Consider the following 15679-nt stretch of genomic DNA (forward strand, 5'->3'; position numbering starts at 1 on the left):
TTGTTGGAAATAATACATACCGATGTATGCGATCCAATGAGTGCTGTTGCTCGTGGCAAGCATCGTTGTTTTCTGACCTTCACAAGATGATTTGAGCAGATATGGGTATATCTACTTGATGAAACATAAGTCTGAAATAGTTGAAAGGTTCAAAGAATTTCAGAGTGAAGTGGAAAAATCATCGTAACAAGAAAATAAAGTTTCTGCGATCTGATCGCGGAGACAAATATTTGAGTTACGAGTTTGGTCTTCAATTAAAACAATGTGGAATAGTTTCACAGCTCACGCCACCTGGAACACCACATCGTTATGGTGTGTCCAAACGTCGTAACCGCACTTTATTTGATATGGTGCGATCTATGATATCTCTTTACCACTATCGTTTTGGGGTTATGCATTAGAGACAGCTGCATTCACGTTTTAAATAGGGCACCATCTAAATCCGTTGAGACGACACTGTATGAACTATGGTTTAGCAGTAAACCTAACCTGTTGTTTCTTAAAGTTTGGGGCTGCGATGCTTATGTGAAAAAGGTTTCATCCTGATAAGCTCGAACCCAAATCGGAGAAGTGCGTCTTCATACCCAAAGGAAATTGTTGGGTACACCTTCTATCACAGATCCGAAGGCAAGACATTCGTTGCTAAAATGGATCCTTTCCAGAGAAGGAGTTTCTCTCGAAAGAAGTGAGTGGGAGGAGAGTAGAACTTGATGAGGTAATTATACCTTCTCCCTTATTGGAAAGTAGTTCATCACAGTAATCAGTTCCAGTGATTCCTACACCAATAAGTGAGGAAGTTAATGATGATGATCATCAAACTTCAGATCAAGTTACTACCAAACCTCGTAGGTCTTCCAGAGTAAGATCCGCACCAGAGTGGTACGGTAATCATGTTCTGGAAGTCATGTTACTAGACCATGATGAACCTACGAACTATGAGGAAGCAATGATGAGCCCAGATTCCACGAAATGGCTTGAGGCCATGAAATCTGAGATATGATCCATGTATGAGAACAAAATGTAGACTTTGATTGACTTGCCCGATGATCGGTGAGTCATTAAGAATAAATGGATCTTCAAGAGGAAGACGGACGTTGATAGTAGTGTTACTATCTACAAAGCTAGACTTGTCGAAAAAGGTTTTTGACAAAGTTCAAGGTGTTGAATACGATGAGATTTTCTTACTCGTATCGATGCTTAAAAGTCTGTCCGAATCATGTTAGCAATTGCCGCATTTTATGATTATGAAATTTGGCAGATGGATGTCAAAACTGCATTCCTGAATGGATTTCTGGAAGAAGAGTTGTATATGATGCAACCGGAAGGTTTTGTCGATCCAAAGGGAGCTAACAAAGTGTGCAAGCTCCAGCGATCCATTTATGGACTGGTGCAAGAATCTCGGAGTTGGAATATACGCTTTGATAAGTTGATCAAAGCATATAGTTATTGTACAGACTTACAGTGAAGCCTGTATTTACAAGAAAAGTGAGTGGGAGAACTACAACATTTCTGATAAGTATATGTGAATGACATATTGTTGATCGGAAATAATGTAGAATTATTCTGCAAAGCATGAAAGGATACTTGAATAAAAGTTTTTCAAAGAAAGACCTTGGTGAAGCTGCTTACACATTGAGCATCAAAATCTATATAGATAGATGAAGACGCTTGATAAGATTTTTTCAATGAATACATACCTTGATAAATTTTTTGAAATAGTTCAAAATGGAACAGTCAAAGAAGAAGTTCTTGCCTGTGTTGCAAGGTGTTAAGTTGAGTAAGACTCAAAACCCGACCACGGCAGAAAATAGAAAGAGAATGAAAGTCATTCCCTATGCCTCAGTCATAGGTTCTATAAAGTATGCCATGCTGTATACCAGATCTATTGTATGCCATACCACTGAGTTTGGCAAGGGAGTACAATAGTGATCTAGGAGTAGATCACTGGAGAGCGGTCAAAATTGTCCTTAGTGGAATAAGGATATGTTTCTCGATTATGGAAAAAGGTTCGTCGTAAAAGGTTACGCCGATGCAAGTTTGACACTAATCTAGATAACTCTAAGTCTTGATCTAGATACATATTGAAAGTGGGAGCAATTAGCTAGAGTAGCTCCGTGCAGAGCATTGTAGACATAGAATTCGCAAAATACTTACGGATCTGTATATGACATACCCGTTGACTAAGATTCTCTCACAAGCAAAACATGATCACACCTTAGTACTCCTTGGGTGTTAATCACATAGCGATGTGAACTAGATTACTGAATCTAGTAAACCCTTTGGGTGTTGGTCACATAGCGATGTGAACTATGGGTGTTAATCACATGGTGATGTGAACTGTTGCTGTTAAATCACATGGCGATGTGAACTAGATTATTGACTCTAGTGCAAGTGGGAGACTGAAGGAAATATGCCCTAGAGGCAATAATAAAGTTATTATTTATTTCCTTATATCATGATAAATGTTTATTATTCATGCTAGAATTGTATTAACCGGAAACATAATACATGTGTGAATACATAGACAAACAGAGTGTCACTAGTATGCCTCTACTTGACTAGCTCGTTAATCAAAGATGGTTATGTTTCCTGACCATGAACAATGAGTTGTTATTTGATTAACGAGGTCACATCATTAGTTGAATGATCTGATTGACATGACCCATTCCATTAGCTTAGCACCTGATCGTTTAGTATGTTGCTATTGCTTTCTTCATGACTTATACATGTTCCTATGACTATGAGATTATGCAACTCCCGTTTGCCGGAGGAACACTTTGGGTGCTACCAAACGTCACAACATAACTGGGTGATTATAAAGGAGTACTACAGGTGTCTCCAATGGTCGATGTTGGGTTGGCGTATTTCGAGATTAGGATTTGTCACTCCGATTGTCGGAGAGGTATCTCTGGGCCCTCTCGGTAATACACATCACATAAGCCTTGCAAGCATTACAACTAATATGTTAGTTGTGAGATGATGTATTACGGAACGAGTAAAGAGACTTGCCGGTAACGAGATTGAACTAGGTATTGGATACCGACGATCGAATCTCGGGCAAGTAACATACCGATGACAAAGGGAACAACGTATGTTGTTATGCGGTCTGACCGATAAAGATCTTCGTAGAATATGTAGGAGCCAATATGGGCATCCAGGTCCCGCTATTGGTTATTGACCAGAGACATGTCTCGGTCATGTCTACATTGTTCTCGAACCCGTAGGGTCCGCACGCTTAAGGTTACGATGACAGTTATATTATGAGTTTATGCATTTTGATGTACCGAAGGTTGTTCGGAGTCCCGGATGTGATCATGGACATGACGAGGAGTCTCGAAATGGTCGAGACATAAAGATTGATATATTGGAAGCCTATGTTTGGACATCGGAAGTGTTCCGGGTGAAATCGGGATTTTACCGGGTTACCGGGAGGTTACCGGAACCCCCCGGGAACCACATGGGCCTTCATGGGCCTTAGTGGAAAGGAGAAAGGGGCAGCCCAAGGGGGCTGCGCGCCTCCCCCCTTCTCCTAGTCCTATTAGGACTAGGAGAGGTGGCCGGCCACCCCTCTCCCTCTTTCCCCCTTGGGAATCCTAGTTGGAATAGGATTGGAGGGGAGTCCTACTCCCGGTAGGAGTAGGACTCCTCCTGCGCCTCCTCCTCCTGGCCGGCGCACCCTCCCCCCTTGGCTCCTTTATATACTGAGGCAGGGGCACCTCTAAACACACAAGTTGACACAGGTTGATCCACGTGATCTATTCCTTAGCCGTGTGCGGTGCCCCCTGCCACCATATACCTCGATAATACTGTAGCGGAGTTTAGGCGAAGCCCTGCTGCTGTAGTTCATCAAGATCGTCACCACGCCGTCGTGCTGACGAAACTCTTCCCCGACACTTTGCTGGATCGGAGTCCGGGGATCGTCATCGGGCTGAACGTGTGCTCGAACTCGGAGGTGCCGTAGTTTCGGTGCTTGATCGGTTGGATCGTGAAGACGTACGACTACTTCCTCTACGTCGTGTCATCGCTTCTGCAGTCGGTCTGCGTTGGGTACGTAGACAACACTCTCCCCTCGTTGCTATGCATCACATGATCCTGTGTGCGCGTAGGAAATTTTTGAAATTACTACGAAACCCAACAGTTCCCCCATGGCTTCATGCTTTTTGAGCGATGCCTGGGTATGGTTTTGGTGGAGGGCTTGCACGCTCTCTGTCGCGGCCACGAGGTGGTCAGTCTGCCGTATTGTATGCTGGTGATGCAGGTTTGTACGCTTCCTCCTCTAGTCGGGGGAGCAACTTGCGTTTTGGGTAACTTTTGGAGGGGCGTTCGAGTTCATACTCTTCGGCCGCGAGGACCTCAGTCCATCTGTCGGCCAGTAGGTCTTGATCAGCTTGAAGCTATTGCTGCTTTTTCTTTAGGCTGTTTGCTGTGGCCATTAGCCTGCGTCTGAAACGCTCTTGTTCGATAGGATCCTCAGGCACGACGAATTCGTCGTCGTCGAGGCTTGCCTCGTCTCCGGAGAGAGGTTAGTAATTATCATCCTCGACCTCTTTGTCTGCCGCCCTCTCATGAGGGCTTGCTTCTGCCCCCTCCTGCGCTGGATCGTCCAGGAGGGGGTTGTCTTCGGCACTTTCTGGGGTGTTATTATCTCCTGTGCCGGAATCTCCATTCTTGCTGTGGCGGGATTTAGAGCGGCGCTGCTGACGTCGGCGCTTGGGCTGTTTCTTTAAGGAATCGGCCTCCGTTGCTTCTTCGCCGTCCCCATCTTTAGGGGTGTCCACCATGTATATGTCGTATGACGAGGTGGTCTTCCAGTGTCCTGTAGGCACTGGTTCTTGATAGTCTCCGGCATCGTCGTCCATACCGTCGATGTCTTCGAAGTCGTAGTCGAATACGTCGGTTAGATCATTGACGGTGGCTACGAAGTGGGTGGTGGGTGGGCTCTGAATTTCTTCGTCGTCCGCGTCCCAACCATCCTGGCCGTAGTTCGGCCAGGGCTCTCCGGATAGCGAGAGATGCTTCAGTGAATTTAAGATATCGCCGAAGGGTGAGTGCTGAAAGATGTCCGCAGCGGTGAATTCCATGATCGGCGCCCAATCGGATTCGACTGGCAGGGGCGCAGGAGGGTCGGAGTCCGGCAGAGAGTCCGGCACCTCGGAGTCATGAGCTTTATGTGGGATAAGGTAAGTGTTCGGCTCCATCGCCGTGGAAGTTGCAGCTCCCGAGGTGGTGTCCAGCCATCCGTCCTCGATCTGAGCGATCGGCTCCGGACTATGGGTCGGAGCGGATTCGTGTGCGGCCTCCAAGGTGCTGTCCGGCGGCAGAGTTAGGTCGTGCCCATCGTGACAGCGTGGCACGCTCGGCTGTGGCTCAGATCCATCGAAGATCAAGTCCCCGCGGATATCGGCCATGAAGTTTAGGCTTCCAAACCTGACCTGACGGCCAGGGGCGTAGCTTTCGATCTGCTCCAGATGGCCAAGTGAGTTGGCCCGCAGTGCGAAGCCGCCGAATACGAAGATCTGTCCGGGGAGAAAAGTCTCACCCAGGACTGCGTCGTTGTTCATTGAAGAGGCCATCAAGCCTATCAGTGACGACACAGAGGAACTCTCAATGAAAACACCAATGTCGGTGTCAAAACCGGCGGATCTCGGGTAGGGGGTCCCGAACTGTGCGTCTAGGCGGATGGTAACAGGAGACAAGGGACATGATGTTTTACCCAGGTTCGGGCCCTCTAGATGGAGGTAAAACCCTACGTCCTGCTTGATTGATATTGATATTGTGGATGTTTACAAGAGTGAATCTACCAAGAGATCAAGGAGGCTAAACCCTAGAAGCTAGCCTATGGTATGATTGTAATGGTTGTTGTTGTTCGGTCCTATGGACTAGAGCCATCCGGTTTATATAGACACCAGAGAGGGCTAGGGTTACATAGAGTCGGTTACAATGGTAGGAGATCTACGTATCCGTATCGCCAATCTTGCCTCCCACGCCAAGGAAAGTCCCATCCGGACACGGGATGAAGTCTTCAATCTTGTATCTTTATAGTCTTGGAGTCCTGTCGATGATGATAGTCCGGCCGATGATAGTTTGGCTGATGATGGTAGTCCGGCTATCCGGACACCCCCTAATCCAGGACTCCCTCAATGGCTCTTCCGTAGGATGACGGAGGTGGATCCTCGGTAGTGTATTGAAGTGATGAGTAGTGGACTCGAGTGCGCAAAACCATTTCAAGTTGGAGTCTCGTAAGATAGCTTAGCCAAGAGTCAAAGCTGGCTTGCTGTAATAACCCCACTATCCCTTCTTGATAATGTGCATGTATGTAGGATATGATGTAAGTCTTGCTAAGTACCTTTGTACTCATGTTGCTTAATCTATGTTTTACAGAAGACGCTGCAACCCCTTCTGATGGGTTCTTCGTAGACGTTGATGTCGACGAGTAGGCTGAAGCCCAGGTGGTGATCATGAGCTCACGATGGACCATGTAGTATAGTCAGGCTTACCCAAGCCTCTTTTATTTTACTAGTTGTCTATACTCAGACAAGATACTTCCGATGTTGGCTTGTATGTTTGTATGACTTGAATGCTGGGTCGTGTGACCCGTACTTGTGTGTATGATATGTATGGCTCTCTGGGCCTTTAAATAAAGTACTTGTCTTGTAGAGTCATGTTGTGATGCCTTGTTGTATTTGCACATATCGAGCATATTGTGTGTATGATTGAAATGCTTGGTATGTGTGGAATCTGACTATCTAGTTGTTTATCCTTAGTAGCTTCTCTTACCGGGAAATGTCTCCTAGTGCTTCCACTGAGCCATGGTAGCTTGCTACTACTCCGGAACACTTAGGCTGGTCGGCATGTGTCCTTATTCGTTCCTATGTCTGTCCCTTCGGGGAAATGTCACGCGATAAATACCGGAGTCCTGATAGCCCAGTGCTACAGCCTGAATTCACTCGCTGATGACCGACACGTTCGATGTTGGGTCATGGATGCCCGTCCCTGTAAGTTTGTGCCAGTTTGGGTTTCGACTAGCCATGTCAGCCCAGGCTCCTTATCATATGGATGCTAGCGACACTATCATATACGTGTGCCAAAAGGCGCAAACGGTCCCGGGCAAAGGTAAGGCGACACCCGTGGGAATACCGTGCATGAGGCCGCAAAGTGATATGAGGTGTTACATGCTAGATCGATGTGGCATTGAGTCGGGGTCCTAACAGCGTTGGCATCATAGCCGGACTGCCTGTAGGTTCTCCAAGCCAAACTGGTCGATGCTGAGTCTAGAAATGCTTTAGTTATATGTAGGGGAATTCATTGTGGGATGGAATGTAAGGCTCTTTTTACTCCTTTACCTCATGGCATTCTGATCTGAGTTAGTCTATTCTTCCACCGGGGGTTAAGGATTAGGATCTCTTCTCTCTATCAGGTTCACGTGTTACTAATCAGTAGTACCTTATAGGTTTCACGGATACAAGCCTAGTTCAGTTCCACTACCCCATTATGTTACTAAGATGGACCCAGAACCTTGATATGATGTTGTTGAGTGTATATGCAATCCTTTGCAAAGTGTCTCAAAATCTTTTTTGAGCATTTACAACCGTTGTGCTGTCCAATTTCTACTGGAAATTCTAATGCCTTTGCATTATATCGTGTTTAGATGGCCCCCCGCACCCAGAACGAAGTTGTTTGTCTCACTCAATGTCTCGATGTACCTGGCCATACTGCTATGTTGGTCAGGGTAATGACCAAGGTTGGATACTGTTGGTATCCCGGGTACACCGTCGAGGAGCAGTATAGAGACTTCAATCAAAGCCAATACCTCTACACCGTCAGGATATTTCCTTGCTATCCTGGATCCACTGAACCCCTCCATTGCTCATATGGAATTGGGGTTACCATCGAGATGTCTGTGCAAGACGCAGCATATTCGATGATGACTATTATACGGGCCATGATTTCCTTGCTTCGGAACACTGACTTCCGCTATATGCCGATGTCACTTCCTGGGGTAGAAGGCTACTTCACAACTATCTACACCGTCTGTTTGCATGAGGATTCACTGCTCCGCACTACCGCACAGATGCTTGAGGATAAGGACCGTGAAAATCGTGCCTTGCTATTGGAGCTTTTCAACTCCCGGTCTGATCAGTGGGCCACCTTGACCCGGTTTGCACCTGCTGTGCAGGAAGGGTATATGGGTATGCGGAATCTGTACCCCATGCGGTCTACTCTACCGGACCGTATTGGCGTGATGTAGGAGGCATCACTCCTCCGCGTGGACCTCTTCTGCCACCGTTTGATGGTCCCAGGCCACACCCGAGTCCTTATGGACCGCGGGCTCCACAGGATCGTATGTTTCCAGATGATCACATTCAGCTCCCAGGACATGAGGGTAACTTCTATGAGGATTACTACGGAAATGCCTGAGCTGATAGTAGCACCACTAGTATTGTAACAGTTATATCGTCCACCATCCTGCGTGACTTGTGGTATATGACTTAGTGTGTACCGCTTTCCGGAGGTGTAGAAAAATAATGTATAGGAGCTTGGGATGCCTCCGATGAGATGTAATCTTCCTTTCACCGTAGTTGTACTCCGTTTGGTCTTGTACTAAAACTTGTATGGTGGGTATGACGATGGAATAAATGAAGCAGTTTCTGTATTTACCATGTCATACGGATGATCATCTTGCATTCCGAGTTATCCTTTACATTCTACATTTCTATGTCAGAATCTTATCATTCTAGACTAAACCATTGTCTTGTTTTCCTAGGATGGTCAACACCCGCAACAACCCTGCTCCCCCGGAGCAGGCCGAAGGCAGTAGAGCTGGAGATGCAAACCTGTCTCACCCTCCTTCTCTGTCCGAGGTTATGCTGGAGGCTGAGAGAAACAAGCGGGAGACCAACCGTTTGTTGGAGCGCATCGAACATAACACAGCTATGCATGAGAGGAATAACTTGGTGTCGCTCAGTGACTTCATCAAGTTACATCCACCCACCTTCCACCACTCTGTCGAGCCTCTCAACGCGGATGAATGGCTTCGCAGCATTACCCACAAGCTACGTTCTGCACTGGTAGCTGAGGCTGATAAGGTCACTTTTGCTGCTTATCATCTTGAAAGCCCCGCCAGTCTCTGGTGGGAGAATTATGAAGCCATGCGCCCAGCTGGCCATGTCACTACTTCGGCAGAATTTAGTGACGCTTTTCGCGAACATCACATTCCAGAGGGTCTTATGGACCGTAAGCGTGAGGAGTTCTGCAGTTTCACCCAAGGTAGACTCTCTATGGACGCATACAGCAGGGAGTTCGGTAACCTAGCATGCTATGCAACTGAGGAAGTTTCCACCGATGCCAAGAAGCAGGCAAGGTTCCGCAAGGGACTTAGCCCCGAGCTTCGCCGAGATCTCCGTCTGCACGAGTGCACCTCCTTTCAGAAGCTTGTGAACAAAGCCATCAGTGCTGAGACGGGTCAGACTAATTTTGAAGCAACACGCAAGCATGGCCGTGACACGGGTTCCTCATCCGGTGCTGGTCCACAGAAGCGCCGGGTGTGGGTGCCTAACACTTCCCTGCCACCCAGGTTCACACCAAGGCCATCCTATCAGGCGCCTCGTCCAGCTCAGCAGTATGCACCAGCTAAGCCCTATGGTGGGCCAACTAAAAATGCTCCCCCACGCACCAACTCCGTGATGTGCTTCAAGTGTGGGGAACCGGGCCACTACATGCGTGAGTGTCCCCAGACCAACCCCAACCAGTCTGGAAAGGCTGTTGGCCGTGGGAAGCTAACAGGGAAGGTGTACTACGCCAAGCCGACCACCGCTACACGTGGCCATGTGAATTGTGTCTCAGCTGAAGAGGCTCAAGAGGATCCCAACATCGTTCTCGGTACGCTCCTTGTTAATTGCCATCCGGCATCTGTTCTTTTCGATACTGGAGCATCTCATTCATTCATATCCGAAAACTATGCTCGTTTGCATAACACCGCATTCGGTGACATGCCTTCCACCATGGAAATTTCTACTCCTGGTTCTAGATGACAAACCTCTAGAGTAAGCCATGGAAATGAAATCCAAGTTGACAGACTTGTTTTCCTTGCATCATTGATAGCTCTCGAATCTTCGGATATTAATATCATCTTGGGTATGGACTGGATGTCAGCCCATCATGCCAAGATTGATTGCTTCTCTAGGACTGTTCAACTTACCCATCCATCGGGCGAGATAGTCAATGTCTTGACCCGAGTAGCTAAGCGACAACTATACTCTCTTAATGCCAGTCCTTTGCCAAACCTCTAAGATGTTCCGGTAGTCTGTGACTTTCCGTATGTCTTTCCAGAAGAGTTGCCATGTGTTCCACCTGACCGAGATGTCGAGTTCGTGATAGATCTTATTCCAGGAACTGTCCCAATTTCTAGAAGACCCTATAAGATGGCACCACTAGAACTAGACGAGCTTAAGAAACAACTCGATGAGTCCTTGAAAAAGGGTTTCATCCGTCCTAGTTCATCTCCATGGGCTTGCCCCGTCCTCTTCGTCAAGAAGAAGGATGGTACGGATCGGATGGTTGTTGATTATCGACCCGTCAACTTGGTCACAATAAAGAACAAGTATCCACTCCCCAGGATCAACGATCTGTATGATCATCTCGCTGGATCCTCAGTCTTCTCTAAGATGGATTTGAGGTTGGGCTACCATCAAATAAAAATCAAGAATGGGGACATTCCCAAAACGCCCTTTGTTACTCGTTATGGCCAATACGTGTACACCGTCATGTCCTTCAGTTTAACCAACGCCCCAGCCACTTTCTCTCGGTTAATGAACTCAATCTTCATGGAGTATTTGGATAAATTCGTCGTGGTTTATCTCGATGATATACTCATCTACTCCAAGAATGAGGAAGAACATACCGAGCATCTAAGGCTAGTGTTGATGAAACTTCGAGAGTATCGCCTATATGCCAAATTTTCTAAATGTGAATTTTGGTTGCCAGAAGTGACCTATCTAGGACATGTAATCTCTGGTAAGGGTATTGCTGTCAATCCCGAGTGAGTTCAAGACGTTCTTAACTGGACTCCACCTGAATCGGTCAAGCAAGTTCGGAGTTTCCTTGAATTAGCAAGCTATTATTGCAGCTTTGTCGAGAACTTCTCCAAAGTTGCTAAACCTCTAACTGAACTGCTCAAGAAAGATAAAAAGTTCGAGTGGACCCCACAATGCAAGCATAGTTTTCAGGAACTGAAAAGACGCCTGACTTCTACTCCCGTACTGGTACCACCAGACTTCTCCAAGGACTTTGTTATCTATTGCGACGCCTTGCGACAAGGACTAGGTTGCATTCTCATGCAAGATCGTCACGTAATTTCTTATGCTTCACGGCAATTGCACCCACATGAGGAAAACTATCCTACTCATGATCTATAGCTTGCAGCTATAGTCCATGCACTCAAAACCTGGCGACATTACCTCCTCGGTAATCATTGTGAAATCTTCACCGATCACCAAAGTCTGAAGTATATATTCACCCAACCGGATTTGAATCTCAGCAAAGACGTTGGGTCGAGTTGATCACATATTTCGACTTAGGGATAACTTACACCCCAGGAAAAGCCAATGTCATGGCTGATGCGCTAAGTCATAAATCTTATTGCAACAATCTGATGTTGCAACAAAGTCAACCACTTCTCCATGAGGAATTTCGGAAACATAACCTTCACATCGTTCTTCAAGGATTCCTTTCCACCTTGGTGGCGAAATCTACCCTTACGGATCAGATCATCAAAGCTCAGAAGGTAGATCCGGGGATTTCCCGTATCAAAAGAAACATCAAGAGAGGAGTTGCAGATTGTTTCTCCATTGATGATCAAGGAGTTATATACTTCGGGAACCGTCTAGTGGTTCCCAAAGTGCGAAACCTGAGGCGATTGATCCTTAAGGAGGCTCATGAATCTCCTTTCACCATTCATCCGGGTAGCACCAAAATGTATCAGGACCTACACCACAGGTTCTGGTGGACTAGGATGAAGAGAGACATTGCTCAATTTGTTGCTAATTGCGACGTTAGCCATCATGTAAAAGCAGAGCATCAACAGCCTGCTGGCACCTTTCAACCTTTAGCTATTCCTGAATGGAAATGGGATAAAATTGGTATGGACTTCATCACCGGTTTTCCCAGGGCCAAGAGAGGGAATAATGCTATCTTCGTCATTATCGATCGTCTTTCGAAAGTGGCCCATTTCTTGCCTGTTCGCGAGAGTATAACCGCTAACCAGCTAGCAGACTTGTATATCTCCCGAATAGTGTCCCTCCATGGTGTTCCTTTGGAAATTAACTCGGATTGAGGAAGTCTCTTCACCTCTCGATTTTGGGAAAGTTTCCAAAATGCTATGGGAACCCGCCTTTCCTTTAGCACTGCCTTTCACCCTCAATCAAGTGGTCAAGTAGAACGCGTCAACCAAATTCTACAAGACATGCTTCGATCTTCTGTTATCTCATTCGGAATGGATTGGGAGAAATGCCTACCATTTGCCAAATTTGCTTATAACAACATCTATCAATCTAGCTTGGGTAAAGCCCCTTTTGAAGTTCTCTATGGACGAAGGTGTCGAACACCCCTTAACTGGTCAGAAACCAGGAAAAGATAATTCTTTGGCCCGGACATGATCCAGGAAGCAGAAGAGCAAGTTCGCATCGTTCGTGAAAAAATGAAAACAACCCAATCTCGTCAAAAGAGTCAATATGACCGAAAACATAAGGCTATGACTTTTGAGGTTGACGAGAAGGATTACTGTCGGTGTCAAAACCGGCGGATCTCGGGTAGGGGGTCCCGAACTATGCGTCTAGGCGGATGGTAACAAGAGACAAGGGACACGATGTTTTTACCCAGGTTCGGGCCCTCTCGATGGAGGTAAAACCCTACTCCTGATTGATTGATATTGATGATATGGGTAGTACAAGAGTAGATCTACCACGAGATCAGAGAGGCTAAACCCTAGAAGCTAGCCTATGGTATGATTGTTGTTCGTCCTATGGACTAAAACCCTCTGGTTTATATAGGCACTGAAGAGGGTTAGGGTTACACAGAGTCGGTTACAATGGTAGGAGATCTACATATCCGTATCGCCAAGCTTGCCTTCCACGCCAAGGAAAGTCCCATCCGGACACGGGACGAAGTCTTCAATCTTGTATCATCGTAGTCTAGGAGTCCGGCCGATGGTGATAGTTCGGCTATCCGGACACCCCTTAATCCAGGACTCCCTCAGTAGCCCCTGAACCAGGCTTCAATGACGACGAGTCCGGCACGCATATTGTCTTCGACATTGCAAGGCGGGTTCCTCCTCCGAATACTTCATAGAAGATTTTGAACACAAGGATAGTGTACGGCTCTGCAAAATAAGTTCACATACCACCGTAGAGAGAATAATATTTACACAGATTCAATCTGCTGACATATTGCATGGCATCACACCACGGCCAAGTCTTTATTCGGATTGGTTTTACTGTTCCACCTCAGCACATTTAGCGAGGCGGTTTCCTTGGCACGTCTTGTCAAAGCAGAGATCGTGTCCACTTATTCCGGGATTCTCATCAATACGGGAGTGGGTAACCCAACCGCGCCATCAATTAGGGCGCTTGGGAGATAAGCGAGTTTTACCAGGCCAGTGGGGACATATAGCTTCGTCCATCCATATAAGGGGATAAGGATCCGCCTTTTCACATACGCCTTCTTCCTCCTCTACTCATCCATTTCCGCGCACTCGAGCTCCAGCGCCCAAGTCCGCACATCTCGCCTCAACCTTCCCCAGCCACGTCCGGAGGGGGAGGCAAGTGGATGGTCTCCTCCGTCACGGAGGGACACATCAAAAAGCTGCGGAAGGCCAGATACTTGTCCAGCGACATCGCACATCGGCTCCCCGACATGGGGCAGCTTATCCCCACCCCCAGGCCACATGAGAGGGTGGTTTTCCTCACCCACTTCTTCCGCGGACTAGGTTTTCCACTTCACCCATTTGTCCGGGGGCTCATGTTCTAATACGGCCTGGATTTCCACGATCTGGCCCCGAATTTCATCCTCAACATCTCGGTGTTCAACGTCGTGTGCGAGGCCTTCCTCTGCATCCGGCCCCACTTTGGCTTATGGATGAAGACCTTCAATGTCAAGCCGAAGGTAGTGGGCGGCCACGAGGCGGAGTGCGGAGGTCCCATGGTGGGCAGGATGCCCAACGTTATATGGCTCGAGGGCTCCTTCGTGGAGACCATAAAGGGGTGGCAATCGGGGTGGTTCTACATCATCGAGCCGCGTGACCCTAAATGGGTGGTGGCCCCCAAATTTCGATCTGGCTTCCTACACGGCTCACCTCTCGGAAAGAGACGGGCCTGACATGGGGCAATTCGGAAGAGCTGACCGGACTCCAAACCTGCGTCCAAACCCTGGTGAACAAGAAGCTCAAGCTTGTCAACATAGTCCAGGTCATGCTCATCCGCCGGATCCTCCCGTTCCAACAACGGGCCTTCAACCTGTGGGAGTTTGATCCGGCACAGCACCAAACCTTGAGCAGGCTCTTCGACACTACGTATGAGGATGCCTGGAAGGTGCTGTTCAAGGGCGCCGAGGCTCCCGCATCCGCTACCGAAGATCGCGGATTCAGCTCGCAGCGTCAAGCCTGCGAGGTAAGCTATTTTACCCTTTACAGGACACTTGTTTTTCATAGTTTGACTCTATGCGGGATCTAAACTCCCCTACCTTTGACAGGCCTGGCAGAAGACGTCCGGGTAGGTTGACTGTCCGGCTCCCTTGCTAGAAGACCCAGCGGACGCCCGATTGACGGGGCTGCCGGTTCCGGCACCTCACGTGGTGCCGGAGAAGAAGGCCAAGAAGAAGGCCACGAGAACTCGAAAGAGTTCCCGGCGCCAGGTGTTATCGGACTCATCGTCCGATGACTCTGAGGTGGACTCCTCCCGCGAAGACGAGGAGGAGGAAAAAGAGGCCTCTCCCCCAGCGGGGGGACAGAAGAAAAGGAAGGCCGCCCCAACTTGGGAGGCCGGAGGGTCCAAGAAGGGAAGGACCCTTCCTCCAGACTCCTCCACCAACGCCGCCGACGACGAAGAGGTGTGGCCACCGAGGGATAAGCCCCTGGCGACATCGTAAGTATCCGCATACCAGAATAACTCATGGCATTTTGTTTGTCGTATAGAGTCTCCTAACACCGAATACAACCCTGCAGCCCGCCCAAGGACGGGCTCGACACTTCAACGAGCGGCTCCCTGGCTCCGTCGGACGTGAATAGCACTTCACTTCCGGACGCCTCCTCTCCTCATGCCGCGGATGACGCTGACGTAGGGTCCCAAAAGGGGCCCAGCCAGGAGGAGGGGGTCCTGGAGGCGCCGCAAGGCAACCTCCCAGACTCCGGGCATAAGGGGGGTCAAACCCCAAAGGGCTCTAAGTTAGGCCCCAGGCCAGGCTCTGCACCGGAACCTTTAGTGGTTCCGGAGTCCGGGAGGCGACCCCTTCGTAAGAAGGGTGAGACTGCGATGCCAGTAACCTCCGTCCAACCGGAGGCACCGGATAATTTGCTAGAGGCGCTTAACGGTGCCTCCATAAAGGAGCAGCACCGCACTGTTATGAGTGTGGTGATCCAGAAAGTTTAGTCCGCCAAGAGCGGGTTGACCGAAGCCTGTGCCAGCCTTCT

This window comes from Triticum dicoccoides, chromosome 5B (genome assembly GCF_002162155.2).
Source record: "Triticum dicoccoides isolate Atlit2015 ecotype Zavitan chromosome 5B, WEW_v2.0, whole genome shotgun sequence".
NCBI classification, from domain to species: Eukaryota; Viridiplantae; Streptophyta; class Magnoliopsida; order Poales; family Poaceae; genus Triticum; species Triticum dicoccoides.